We start from the raw sequence: 13,909 nt of genomic DNA on the forward strand, positions 1-13,909 counted from the left end.
ATTCTGCAGTCTGTCATAGTCTTTTAGGTTTTTCTATAAAGTCTTTTCTAAACTTACACATACTGCAGCTCCTATAGGATCCCAAAAATCTTCTAGGGCCCACTTTCCAAACCTTCTATTTTTTATGTCATAAATGGAGAATTTCAACACAAATGCTTAACTTTCAGAGTTATTCGCCTAACTAAAGCATTCAAGGAGTCAAGTGAGACACAATTAACAAGCAACCATTATTTATTTTGTTTTGATAAGGCATCTGCAAAGTCGCCTATATTTTCTGTGATCCTTTTAAATGTACTTTGTGGCTCCACCAACACGTGCTGGGCAGTTAATCATGCTTCAATTCCAATCATGATTTTAGCTTCCCATGATCATCAAAACAAGATAATCTTGATGAAACAATCACTGTATCATATGGGGTTTTGTCCATAAGATTTGTCGTGTGGTTAAAGTTGCACCGTTCCCTGTTAGTTTGGCCATAAAATTATACTTTGTGTAGATTTATTGCTATTAAATATAATTATTTTGATACATTTAGCTTTTTTCACTTATTTTAACTTCATGCTTGCTTTCAAAGTGTTAAGAGTGTCTAACTTTGATAAATTGAGCATCTGCAAGCCACTTTTTAAAACCCTCCTCCACCCAAGCTCCTCCTTTTTTCTGCTTCTGACCAAGGATGTCCCTAAGCGTCCATTTCCCTATTCGGCTAAAAGCTCATTTACATTTCGTTTAACTGACTAGTCTTAAGAGGAGAAAGCCCCTAGAAAACAGTCAAATTCCTCAGATGGTCATTGTGTCAGCAGGTGTGATGTTAGCCTGATATACTCTCGACAGTGTGGCTAACATTAAAAGCTAGTGTCACCCACCCACGTTCCTCTTTGCAGATTAATATCATGCTTTGATATTTGGCCTCTTTTCACATCGGGCGAGTAGTTCTACGCGAGTTCAACCCTTGGCAGCCTACATACCACTTTATTTCCATTTAGTACTTTGGAGAACTGTCGTACCGTGGTCTTCCTACTACACAGTAATCGCTAAGCTCATATTTACATCCGGTAAAGTGCCAGACAGGGATTTCAAGCCTGTGTTTATAAAAAATGATAAAAATGATAAGTAACTAGATTAACCGACTAGAAAATCCCACACTGGCTAATTTGATAAATGATTTTAACTGTTTTACCGATTAACTACTTGTGACTTTATCAATGTCATTCTGTTATCATCTCTGCTCTGGGTGTTTGCAGCGTCTCTCCCTGCCTCAGGCTTTCCTTTTAGGCACAGGAGGGGCAGGAACATGTGCTGTCCATGCTTGATGATTTCCAAATGTAGATTTTTTGCTATTAAATATATTTATTTTGATATATTTGTCTTTTTTCACACTTTTTATTTTCATATTTTCTTTCAAGCAGTAAGAGTGTCTACGTTTGCTAAATTGAGCATATAGCTTTAGTTCAGGCGGGCCATTGAGTCTCTAGTCCTGCCATATAATTGAGATCAGCCAATTTAGCAAAATCCTTCACCAGCTGACAGCCAAGCTGATTAATTTGTAAGCATGCAATAGGCTAATTGCATTCATGCTGCTTCTTTAAAGCTTCTCTAGCCTGCTTCTCTTTGCTGCTACCTCTGCAAGAAACATTTTGAAACCCTCCTCCACCCCAGCTCCTCCTTTATTCTGCTTCTGACTTTATCAATGTCATTCTGTTGTCATCTTTGCTCTGGGTTTTTGTTGCCTCTCTCCAAGCCTCAGGCTTTCCCCATAGGCTTATGGAAGAGCAGGGGCATCCCAGAATAGCCACACTGCCAAATTTAAAATAGAGGCAAGAAGTGCAAACTAATGACAGCTAGAAAAGACAAAAAAAAATCTAATTGCAAATCATGTTCTCTCTTGAGTAAAGTGCATGTGTTCCAGATGTTGTAAAATCAACAAGTGACTGTGTTTTAAAATTGTGATCTCAATACCATTCAATGTTCTCATGATTATGATTTTTGCCATAATCGAGCAGCCCTACTGCCAACTGTTTCCTAGTAATGTTGAGCTCAGTTCAGATCAAAGATTCGCAACAACACTAGTTTGAATTCTCTGCCACTTGTGACGGGTTGCTCTGCAGCATTCTGAAAGCCTGTCAGTCCACACCTCTTCAACTGAAGGAGACGATGCTTTGTGTCCACAGTAACAACTCACACTGCTGTGCATAATCACATAAGCTGATCTTATGCAAGCCCTAACTAGCTGGTGGCCAGCTGATTTGCTCTAAGCATGCTATTGGCTAATCACACTTATAATGCCATATTTAAACTGTTCTAGTCTTGCCATGCTTTGCTTGCCCTCTCTGCAGTCTTTTGCAACCCTCCTCCACCCCAGCTTCTCCTGTATTAACACTCTGACTTAATCAATGTCATTCTGTTGTCACTGAAGCCTGTATTGTACTGTAATAGCAATCACACCTTATTGATAAATAATGCAGCACTATTTATAACCTCTCACAGCCCTTCTGCAGGACCTCCGGGGCCCACCTGGGGGCCGAGGCACCCACTCTGACCAGCCCTGTTCCATTTAATTTGACCTGAGGCTGCAGGACGTCACTCTTTCCAGCAGTAAAAAAAAAAAAAAAAAAAAAATCACAGTCCTTATCAAAGTGTCCCTGCGTCACAAAAATGGCCCTAACAATCTGCTGTGTGACTATTCTTACTAAGTGTACCCTCGCTGACAGCGTGTTTCTCCTTAAAGCGTCGTGTGTGGTATCGGTTTACATTCCCTTATCATATTGAGAACACAGACATATATATTTAGTCGAAGGCTGTATTTCCATTACATTAGCAGAAAACAAACTGGCTCCAGAGAAGAAGCAGACCTCCTCGCCCTGCATATCTCCCGCCTGTACAGTTTGGTCTCGCTGCATTTCGGTGGCTGGCTGAACATCTGTTTCTGCTGCTCCAAAAACTGTTTGTTTGTCTTAACAATTACGCCCTGATGTTTCTCATTTCATTTCTTAAATCTCTCGAAAGTCATTATCCAGTTTCAGGTCCTTCAAGGTTCTGAATTTTTAGAAACTCAATCCGACCATCTGTTGAAAGCTGCCGAACACATCAGGCTCCACTCGGCCCACCTTTGACATTTGCGAGGAGGTGTAGCGGACGAAGCATGCAGCCTATCTGTAACCTGCTGGAGTAACATGCTTGCATAGTAAAGCGAGTCAGCGCCGGGCTGTTTGGATCATCTGTCAGAGGAGGGGGGACATGGAAGAAACGGGGAGGGAGAGAGGGGGTCCCAGTGGGAAGCACATGGGTTGTGTAGTTAAAATAATGACAGTGTGAGCTCAGAGCAGATAAGAAGTGCTGCTAACGACAGCTACACATAAACACAAGTGACACCTTCAGCTACTGCCTTCATGGCTACTTCAACATGGCTTCAATTTATCCCACTCCGCTCACAGCTTTCCCTTTAAATAAATTCAGGGAGGGAAACCGAGGGTGGAAAGTGAACGCTTTTTTGTGTTAGCGCTGCAGCTGCAGGGTGTACTCACCAACCCAGCAGTCACAAGAACTCAAACTCTGTCTCTGACTTGCCCATCTTTCCCATCGACCCCCTGCTCATGGCTGCTGGGTGTTGTCAATCAGCACCCCCGGGCTCCTTGAACATGGGGGCTCTTTGGCATGCCGCCCAAACCTCCCTTCTGTCCGTCTAATGAGGCCTGAGCTCCGGCTCCGTCCTTGACAAATGGAAGCTGAAGCTCGCGGAGTTAAGGGCAGAATAAAAACGCTGCAGTATGACTCAATCCCTGAGCAATGAGAGAAAGAGGAGTGCTGTGTGTCAGGAGTTCAAAACACACCAGGTTTTAGCTTGGGAATGGATGCTCAGGGGGGTCAAACGTCACCCAAACAACAGTCACTAAATTCTACTTTATTAAACTAAGAAGCTGAAATGGATTAGCCAGCAGAGATTTAGAAAATGAGCAAGACTTAATTTTGACTGTCAAAATATTATGATTACTATGACAAACAAGGTGACAGCCCAAATTTAGGTTATTTTGCATTTTCTGAGCCAAAGGTGGATCCTTATGAGAAATAAAATAAAAGATTATGGAATTAAAATAAAGAAACAACCTCATGACATTTTGATTTAAGTTTTCACTTTACTTTTGGGAGCAATGTTGAGGTTTGCTGCCAAACTGTACGCCCTACAAATCATCATAATGTGGAAGGTGCCCAAATCAAACATGGAGACACTCCCTTCTATATATTTGTTTGTAAAGCCAACATTCAGATAATAATCAGAGCCAGCATTTATTCAGATTTATGGCAATATTTGCAACCAACACATTTGATATGTTTAGCAGCCTATTTTGGCTCTAAATATTGCCATATTTGCATTTACATTTATTAAATTCAAGCCAGTACAAACAGATCTAAGTTAGCTGAAGTAGCCTATTTGTCTTTATTCATCATTCCTGAAACTTTAAAGTTTGTTTAAAAGGGCTATTTTTTTTTGTCTTAACTACATTTCTACATTGATTTCAGTCAGTGTTAATTTTGGCAGCCATTTTTAATTTTAATCTTTACATGAAATATTGTTTAGTTTTAGTCACATTTTAGTCATTTCTACCCTTTTTAGTATAAGTCTAGTTTAAGTCGATGAAAAGGCAAAAACATTTTAGTCTAGTTTTAGTCCATAAAAAAGTCCTCACATTTTTGTCTTTACTTTTAGTCCAGGCATTTATTCTCTTGCCTAAATCTGGTACCAAATCATGGGAGTGAGTTCTACACACCCTGCCACACCTGAAGTTCCTGCTTTCTACTGCTGAGATGCAGAAGAGTTATAGATGCATCGTTTTTTGTCAGATTTACCCACAGTGGAGAAATATCACAGATTTTGAATGTCTGACAAAGACTATATTACATTTTAGCCTAGTTTTAGTCATCCTGATGAAAACTAAACTCACTTTTTGTCAGTTTTAGTCATCAAAAATCTATTTTTGTTAGCCTTAGTCTAGTTTTTGTCATGGAGGCTGTCGACAAACATTTTTAGTCATAGTTTAAGTCGACACAATTAACACAGGTTTCAGGTAAGGATGCATATCATTATCAGAATCAGAAGAAATGAAAATTTTCGCAGAAGTTTGCAACTAATATTTTAATTGGATTAATTTTTCCTCATTGTGACTTGACATTACAGTTTTTAAAAAAAATATACATTTCTATCCTATCTTGTGCAATACCGGTATGTGGAATATATGTGGGCTGTTGGTCCTCATTGGTACGTGCTTCTTTATTGGTACGAACTAATCCATGTACTTTTGGATTTTATGAATTAAGGTGGACTGTTGTGCTTATTGTTCTAAATTATCACTAGTATTATTAGTAGTAGTAGTATTAGTATTGGTAGTAGAAGTAGTATTTTGATGGCAGCTGAATGCGTGCAGGACTTGGAGTCTATGACAAATTTCCCCAGGGGGACAATAAAGTGTATATTATCATAATCTTATCAAAATCTTAAAAACCTAATCAGACATATGGCAATATTTACAGCCAAAATAGGCTGTTGAATATATATAATGTATTGGTTGCAAATATTGCCAGAAATTTAAATAACTGCTTATACTGATTATTAACTTCTTATGATATATTTGCCACTCCTGATATCACGCCTATAATATCGTACATCTCTATTAGTAACAGACAAAAGTAGCATACTATGGATGCACGGAATGACCAGCATGATATCAAGACTTGCAGGTATTAGCTTCAAAAGTGAATCATCTGTATCAGCAGATATGAACATTTCTGCAAATATTTACACCTGATATTATGGCTATAAAATCTGCCTTTATCAGTTGTAAATATTGGCTGTATGGACAAATAAGTTGGTGGAGTTTTGGACTGGACCAACAGACCACCATCAGCTGAATGTATGTATTCATCAACATTCCTCACACTTTAAAGTCTGCTTTAACCTGCATCCCTAACTGATTATCCAACAGATATCTAAATTAGCCTTTCAGTCCTTCAACCATGCTTTAAGGTTTAAAGAATGAAGATACGCAAAGAAAAAGACTTCAAATGACATCTTTTGGTCCAGTCTGAAACTCCACTAACTTGTGCATATGGCCAATATTTACAGTCAACAGATGCTGATATTCACAGCCAAAATATCTCCAGAAATGTCCATATCTGTCATTTCTTATTATTGCCTTTTTATACAAATATCTGCCAATAATGATATGACACTGACAACATTGTGCATCCCTATTAGTAACAGACAAACATCGCATAGTGTGTCATTAGTCTCTGTGTAATGATGCAATGGTCATACCTTCAGTCAGACCTCATCATAACCATGGAAACCCCAGTGTTCCCTCATCTGCTGCTATTCAGCATTCACTCACCATTGTTGCAGCGACCCTGGTTCTGAGATTGTAATTCTGCATCAGAAAAATCAGGAGAGCCATTATGAAAGCAGGGCTGCTATCATTACACATGCTTACATTCAAATTGCCCACTTAACATAGTTCTCCTACAGCAACATGTGTTTATCATTAGCCTGCTCACTAATGGCTCAAACATTATTCCTGCTCTCTTAATGGCATACTTGTGCTTTGTTCGGGTCCGTCTGATAAGAGCCCGGCCACTAATGGTTTATTAATTTCCCTACAAGACCCAGAAAGAGGCTGTGAGAAGAAACTAAATGACTCTGAGGCTCTGTCGTTGTCTGATCTAATCGCATAGTTACCCACGCTACAATAACAACTCAGTCACTAAAAATACTCCTAACAGTTCTGTAGCCTGGGTTTTATCATCTATTTAATGCTCTAAGGAGTAACATTTTTATTTTCTGTGAAATATAATGAAATGACGCCATTTTTAAGGATTTAAAGCACCAAAAGGAAGACACTGCACAGTGCACTAAATGTCAAAGCTGGGGGGAAGGTCCTCAAAGAAATGTACATTAACACAAATCATGGCAGGTTAAAACAAAGTCATTAAAAATGAAGAATATCAAACTATCCCACAAAAAAGCCTCCTAAAAAGCATCAGCTTGACTACCTGAAGGAGGATTTCTGCTCCTAAGTGAACGCGTCAGTGTCCGAGCACCAACACAAAGAGCAAATCTCTCTCTCCCAGTGTCAAAAGCTCAGGCGATATTAAAGAGCACTGAAAGGATCTGAAAGGCATCGGAAGTGTCTTCTTGTCCCCCACCGACACAACAATGCACCAGCCACTGTTTGAACTTGAAAGTGTTTTATCTGCGAGCAGCCATGTGTGTCCCACTGACTGGATGTCATGCATTGGAGAGGGATTCGGGACTTTGTTCTCCATAACTTTTAAGTGTTCAGTTTTGTGAGGGTTACCCGTATGTAACAAAAGTCGCCGTGAGGCTCTGATGATAGGGGTGAAGAGGAGACAGAGGAAATTACACAAGGAACTCGACTCTACAGCGGCGTTATTAATAGCACTTTTAACCCAGGAGTCTTTAAGGTTGTGCCCCTGAAAAACTCAGACAGACTCTTCTATTTACACTTATAGCATGGGCATTTTCAACCTGCATGTTAAGAGAGTATGGTGTACTTAACAGAGAAATAAAAATATTGGGGAGGGGTGGTGGTTTATGGTCACTCACCAGGGAGGCAAACGAGGGGTTGGCAGTGGGTTATGAGCATGTATGTGCAGATTTGTTCATGCACATGAACATAAATATTGTCTGACTGACACAAATTCTTACAGCTAAGTTAGATGTGCATGCTTAAGGGAGTCATCATATTTTATTATCCATGATCATGGTTTAGGATAGATTTGATTGCTAGCCCTTATTGTTTAAACTTTTACATTTATCTGTGTTTGTGTAGTGAAGATCTGCTATCATGACAACCTCTGACGTGTATTTATTCTGATCTGTATGATAGCTGATGCTTTTATTATGCTCAATACTCTTAATTATTTCCTGTACAAGTACTTTCAAAATAAAAATGTACAAGTACTGTCAATATGGCTCAATGAAAATGAGAGAAATAAAATATTTCACACCTTGGGACCCAATTAAATCAACTAAATTAATAATAAAATAGTCATTTAGCCCCCCCCCCAAAAAAGCTTTTTTTTGTTTGAAACACACCTAGGACTTGAAAACTTCTACATTTCGAACCATCATCCTCAAAGTTCCTGATGTGCAGCGGTGTAGATCACAACACGGAAAGACCTGAGTGAGATAAGCACTTTCAAACTCAAGTGTGTTATTTAGGACTTTTCTAGACAAATATAGAGCATTTGTCCTTTCTATTTTCATGTTCCATATGCACAGGAGTGACACACAAAAATGTGAGCTCTTTCAAAGAACAAAAGCAGCCTAAAGATCTTGATCAGACTCTGTTTCCACATCCATATCCTTCTTTTTCCACACAGATGTTACAGACAGTCCCTGGCCTCTTGTGTTGTCATATTTATGCACCTAAAATCAAATTTCCGATCAGTTAAAATCACATTTCTTCTCAGCACAGATGCCTTCAGTTAAACCAGCAACAAGTTGCTTTTGTATGCTTTGTGCACTTGCCAAATCTAAGAGCTAACATGAATTACCAAACTAACTTTATGACACCCTGAGGAGATTTATCTACAACAATAAAAGCTTTCTGTCGTTGGAAAGAGAGAGGAAGAAAAAGCACATTTTCAAATATTAGTTTAAGCCTCCATGTTTCTGTACAGTGGTAACTGTGGCAGAAAGTTGGCCCCATAATAAAAACAAAGTAATGGTTCAGACCATTTTCACCTTTTATGACTGTGACAGCGGTGTGTCAAAGGAGGGGACATATTTGCCATTTCTAAAAATGTTCTTTCATCTTTTAGAGCAGAAAAGCAGGCCATCTGCTTTTAACTGGCATGTTCAGAGGAGAGCCGCTGCCTTCCAGAAGTGTTTACCAAATAAATATTTACACCTTTTCTTGTGTCTCCTTCACCTAAAACACAACAGAGCTAAGCTGTGGCAGGACGCGGAGAGATAGCACAGAAATGCCAAATGATACGAGACTATTTGGGTAATTTTGAGCAGAATACAAGTGGTTTTAGACATTAAATTATTCTAGTGTAACCAGATGATTGTCCTTTACTCTCTGCAAATATAATCGAAGATACAAAATAAGCTAGAAGTCAACAAAGTCAACACTAAAGCAAAATAAGTCATAATTTCACGCATTACTCTATTAATGACTCATATTGTCATTGTTAGGGTAACGCTGGTGTAAAGGAGAAGGCGCCATATTTAAAAATTTGTGTAATTTACCTCAGATATTCAGGCACCTCCACAGGCTTTAATGTAGACAGTTAATTCATGAATATCCTCTCTTTCTCTGAACTTATGAACACGGGCGCCCCCGTCTAGCAGCCTGCTCCTCCGTGCCGCTGCTCTCCTCTTTCCCCACACTACAAAGTTAAAAATGTTTGAGAAACTCAACAAACTGACAACGTGGAGCTCTCTGCTACTCTGAACACCACTTTTTCCTCCACTTATTCCCGGAGAAGCCCAGCTTCAAACCGAGGCTTCAACCCGAAGCCTCCCCAAACCCGCTCCCCGTCAGCCAGCCTGCCAGCCGGGACTCCCCTCTGCCTCCCCTCCGTCCCTCCTTACCTCTCTTACAGGAGGGCAAAAGCTGCGAGCCGTCGGGAGAATCAGCAGCCAAACACATTCTTCTGGAGGCAAATCCGTACGGGGCCCTCCATTAGAGCCGGGCTCAAAGTGCGACACGACGGGAGGAACATGAACTCAGCGGGGGAAAGAGAGTTTTCAGACCCGAGCAGCGGCGCAGACTTCGGGGCCAAGGTGCGACAACTCCCCCTGGTCCTGCTCTGAACTCGGAGTGGAGGTGGTGAAGAGTTTTGTCCTCGGAAGTTTTCGGTCCTCGTGTTCGTCTCAAAGCGTAACGTCCCGGCTCGGTGAGCTCACTGTGTAACCTGTTATTGTAACTTGTGTCTGTCCGTTTCTGAACGCTGCCTCCTCCACACACGCATCTTTGAAGCCAGTGTCGAGTTGCTCAGCAAATCATGGCAGCGGCGGAGCTGGTCGTCAAACCAGGAATGTCCCAGCCCCACAGCTCAATACGGCTCCTGGAGAGGGGAGGGAGTGAGGCAGAGAGAGGGGGGTGTTACCCATATAGACTGTGCATTAACAACTTTTACAATCGAACGAGAGAAGAAGAAAAAAAACTTCCTCCTTCCTCTTCTGCGCAGACTCACCTGAGAGGCGAAGCAGGATGGTAAGGTAAAAGTAGATGCACCTGAACATTTCAGGCTAATTTAATTAGCCTACACAGTTGGTTTATCAAGGAATAACCCAACAAGATTTTTGGTTGTTATATTCATATTGTAATATCTGACAACATGTATGCACCCAATCATCTAGAATTGGGTTGCCCCTTTTTTCAGGAGTAAGTAGGCTGATTTGTTTAGATAATTTTGCAGTTAGAAATAAATTACACAGATATATTCAGTGCAACGAGATACATAAAAGCTACAAGTTATGTTGATATATCGCGAAATTAGTGAAACATGCAATTATACAGTTTCTATAAAAAGTGTTCAACCCCTCTGATGTTTTACCCTTTTATTGATGTTATAAATCAATCATGGTCAATATGAAATGGCTTTATGGCCAAAATAATACAAAAAAATACAACATATTTAGTTTCAAAGTGAAGACAGATTTCTACAAAGTAATGTCAATTAAATAAAAATAATGTGAAATAAGTGACTGCCATCACAACACTGAGTCTATGTAGATAGGTCTCAATCAGGATCTGGCATGAACAGCCCTTTTCAAGTCCAGCCACATATTCTCTATTGGACTGAGGTCTTTGCTTTAACCGGGCCACTCCGGGACATTCATTTTGTTGTTTTTAAACCATTTCTGTGTAGCTTTAGCTGTATGCTTCGAGTCTTTGTCCTGTTGGAAAATAGATCTTCTCCCAAGCCTGAGATTTTCCCATATTTTGCCACATTCATTTCGCTGCCGAGAAGCATCCCCACAGCATGATGCTGCCACCACCTTGCCCACATTGGAGATGGTGTGCTTGTGGTGATGTGCAGTGTTTGATGGCAAAAAAAAAAAAAAAAAAACATTGTGATCTCATCAGACCAAAGAACACCCCCCCCCCCCCCCCCCGCCCATGGAGTCTCCCACATGGTGACCTCTATACCAGATTTAATCTAAGTTTTCTTCAACAGTAGCTTTCTCTTTGCCACTCTCCTAAAAAGCTTTGACTGGTGAAGAACCAGGGTAACAGTTCAGCCCTTGAAGCTTGTAACTCCTTCAGAGTAATCATAGGTGTCTTGGTGGCCTCTCTCACTAGCCTCCTTCTTCACGGTCACACAATATTTTGAGGACGGCCTGATCCAGACAGTTTACACGTGCATCATATTCCTTGAATTTCTTGATGATGTATTAAACTGAACTCTGAGGGTTGTTCAGAAATGTTTTATTTTTCATCCCCTGTCTTATATTTTACAATAACCTTTTCTCTAAATTGCTTGGAGTGTTCTTTTGTATTCATGGTGTAATAGTGGCCATGAATATTGATTAACCAGTGAGTGGGCCTTACAAACTGTTTTAACTTTGACATTAAAAATGTTTTTCTTTCTTTTTTTTTTTTTTTTTTACTTTTTTTGGCCAAAAAATCAAAATTACATTGTGTATTATTTTTTATACTTCTGGTTATGTCTAGTCAGCATTCTTGCACTCTTTTTACATCTAACCATACTATCGATTCACACAAGTATATTCAGGAAAAACATACCTAACAAGAGCTTAAACATATTTAAATCTTGATTTAATTATTATTTATTATTATTTTAATTAAATACAATATTGAGAGCAAAGCTAACCACAGCCAAATTCCTTGTTGCGTAAGTGGGTATACATCATATACTAATATATACCCTGCACCAAACCACACGCTGTAGTTGAAGGATTTATTTAGCGACAAAGTGACGTCCTAAGCCAACATGCTCTTTTTTAGACCTACAGGTGTATCTGTGAGTTATCAAGCTAAATAGAGGACAAAAACGTGACCCAGCACAGCTTAGGTCCATCATTTTCTAATTAGGTACCAAGAAACAGAGATATACAAAAACACAACATATATTTCTTCTTTGAAATGTAGTTTAAATTTTGTATTTCTGTTTCTTGGTACGTAACATGAGCTTCCTGTTGCAGACCTTTATTGCAGCTTTATGCCTTCAAGCACCCAAGGGATATGTGTGACTTATTTATATGAAGCCAGTGCAGACATGCAAAAAACTGCTGTCCTTCAAGTGTCCACTTTAGCCTGGAAGTCACATGCACCATGTATGTTAGAATACAAACTAATTATTGTCTGGTTTGACTAAAAGTTTTAGTGTGGCAGCATTTGTAAAATGGCAGCTGCCTCAGATTGGCTTCAAAAGACAGCTTCACTAACCCAAGGTGTGATGTTATTCAGATTTTGTGCATTATTTTCTAAAGTCTAGAGTCCTGAAGCCAGTTCCTGCTTCTTTCACTAATATAAGCTGTTCCTTGTAGTTGAAATATCTCTTACTGGGTCTATTGAATGAGATAAAGTGTTGTGGGAGGGAGATGTTTGAACAGCTAATAGCTATGGGTCATTTCTGGCATCAGACCTGTTGGTTGGACAGTCTGCATGTTGGTTGGCTGCAGCTATTTCCTCATCATCAGCGAGAGGAGGGGCAGAGGCAGCGAACAGTCATCTGCTGTGCGTATGGCTGTGAGTAAACAGCCTAATCATCTTTGAGGCAGTAATTATGTGCTCCAGCATTGGTCGTGTGGAGTAAGAGGTGGAGGCAGCGCCGGCGTCGGCGGGCCCACCCTGTTTCAGACAGCAGGTGCAGCTCAGCATCTGACAGCTGACTGCTATGGAAGGTGTGATCCAATCCTCCCAGGGTTGGGTCAACCCAGAGACGGCCTTCGGGCGGTCAGGGCCAAAACTAACAAACCAGCAAAGCTCTGACACAGGAGGAGAGGGAAAACAACATGGAGGAGGAGGAGAGGACAGGACTGATGAAGGACGGATGCCTTGACTGTTTTCTCTCACAGGGGTTGGACAGACATGCTGTCTTTCTTCTTGCTGATTGTTTTTATGAAGCTTTTCTCTCATCATGAAGAGCTGATTTTCTTTCTTGTTCTCTCTTCATACTGTCAAGTCACTCACTGGCACTCTTTCTTAAATTTAACATCATAATTATTGTTCCTAAGGGTTTAAGTTTGAACTTAATCACTTATAATAGCTCCATAAAAGTATCATTTTACACTCCAAATTAACATTTTTAAACCAACAGTGGCTATAAAAGCAACCTCCGCTCTGGATGTTTCAACCCTTACTGATTTTATAAATCAGTCATGGTCGATCAATTCTGACTATTTTGACATAAAAACAGTTAAAGTCAAAGCTGTCACAGTTACAAAAAGATTTCTTCAAAGTAATGTCAACTGAATAAAAATATGTAATGTAAAATAAGTGACAGCATTGATCTTCAACCTCGTTAAGTCAGTGTTTGGTAGATGCACCCCTGGCTGCAATCAAAGCACAGAGTCTATGTGGATAGGTCTCAGTCAGTCTTGCACATCTGGACACTGCTATTTGACTTCATTCTTCTTTGCAAAACTGCTCAAACTCTGTCAGGTTGGGTGGGATTTGGGTGTGAAAAGCTCTTTTTAAGTCCAGTCACAAATTCTCATTGGATTGGGGTCTGAGCTTTGACTCCGCCTCTCCAGAACATTTACCTTGTTGTCTTTAAACCATTTCTGTTTAGCTTACGCTGTATGCTTCAGGTCATTGTCTTGCTATAAAGTAAATCCTCTCCCAAGCCATAGTTCTCTTGCAGACTGAATAAGATTTTACTCATGGATTTATGTATATTTTGCAGCATTCCTTTTACC

At 40.0% G+C, this 13,909-nt stretch overlaps 1 protein-coding gene across 2 annotated transcripts in view; it reads right to left on the bottom strand.

Moving 5' to 3' along the window:
• cdon (cell adhesion associated, oncogene regulated) overlaps positions 1-10,144 on the bottom strand; it is a 66,881-nt gene extending 56,737 nt beyond the window's left edge. The window contains exon 1 of one of the 2 annotated variants that reach the window (XM_041809265.1): positions 9,611-10,144. The gene's annotated coding sequence lies outside the window, so the exon portion shown is untranslated. The remainder of the gene's footprint in view (positions 1-9,610) is intronic. The other variant, XM_041809272.1, reaches the window with a different exon arrangement.
• Positions 10,145-13,909: the final 3,765 nt, after the last annotated feature.

The sequence above is a fragment of the Cheilinus undulatus genome, linkage group 2, assembly GCF_018320785.1.
Source record: "Cheilinus undulatus linkage group 2, ASM1832078v1, whole genome shotgun sequence".
Classification (NCBI taxonomy): domain Eukaryota; kingdom Metazoa; phylum Chordata; class Actinopteri; order Labriformes; family Labridae; genus Cheilinus; species Cheilinus undulatus.